The sequence below is a fragment of the Aureococcus anophagefferens genome (genome assembly GCF_000186865.1).
Source record: "Aureococcus anophagefferens unplaced genomic scaffold AURANscaffold_7, whole genome shotgun sequence".
NCBI classification, from domain to species: Eukaryota; class Pelagophyceae; order Pelagomonadales; family Pelagomonadaceae; genus Aureococcus; species Aureococcus anophagefferens.
Genome location: NW_008705567.1, coordinates 2,169,719 through 2,170,424, shown reverse-complemented (window position 1 = coordinate 2,170,424; position 706 = coordinate 2,169,719). Strand labels below are relative to the sequence as shown.

At 78.6% G+C, this 706-nt stretch overlaps 1 protein-coding gene across 1 annotated transcript in view; it reads right to left on the bottom strand.

The window, feature by feature from the left end:
* Positions 1-706, bottom strand: part of AURANDRAFT_2677 (hypothetical protein) — a gene marked incomplete at both ends in the record, with an annotated part of 5,081 nt that overhangs the window by 655 nt on the left and 3,720 nt on the right. The gene's annotated exons all lie outside the window — the stretch shown is intronic.

Below are 706 nucleotides of genomic sequence, written 5' to 3'. Positions count from 1 at the left end.
CTTGCCGTTGTAGAGCGCGAAGGCCACGAGGCCGCCTTCGCGGCCCGTGGACCCGGCGACGAGCGCCGGGTCGTAGGTCACGTCGACGCGGCTCGGCACGAGCTCGAGGAGGTCGTCCCAGCCGTCGACGCGGTCGACGAAGGCCCGCACGTTCGCGAAGGCGAGGAAGTCCGACGCCGTGTAGGAGCAGGCGACGGACCCGTCCGCGGCCGCCGCGCAGCGCTGTGTCGCCGCGTCGCCGGGCGGCGGCGCGCTCGCGTCGGGCCGGAGCGCCTGGGCCGCGTCGACGTCCGCGGCGCTCTTGGGCGCCCGCGACGATTCCGTCGGGCCGCCCTCGGGGCGATCCGCGGGCGCGCCGTCCTTCAGGCGCTTCGCGTCCTCGCGGTCGGGGAGGGAGTCGGGCGCGTCCCGGGCGACGCCGCGGTCGTCGGCGGTGGAGGCGGCGTCGGTGGAGGCGTCGGCGTCGGCGGCGTCGGCGGCATCGGAGGGCGCGTCGTCGTCGCCGCCGTCGGGGGGCGGGATGATTTCGTCGGCGACGGCGTCGGAGGGCGCGTCGTCGTCGCCGCCGTCGGGGGACGGGATGACGCCGTCGGCATCGGAGGGCGCGTCGTCGTCGCCGCCGTCCGGGGGCGGGACGATTTCGTCGGCGAGGGGCGCCCAGTCGTCGGCCGCGGCCGCGAGGGACGTCGCGTCCGCGGGGCCGGGC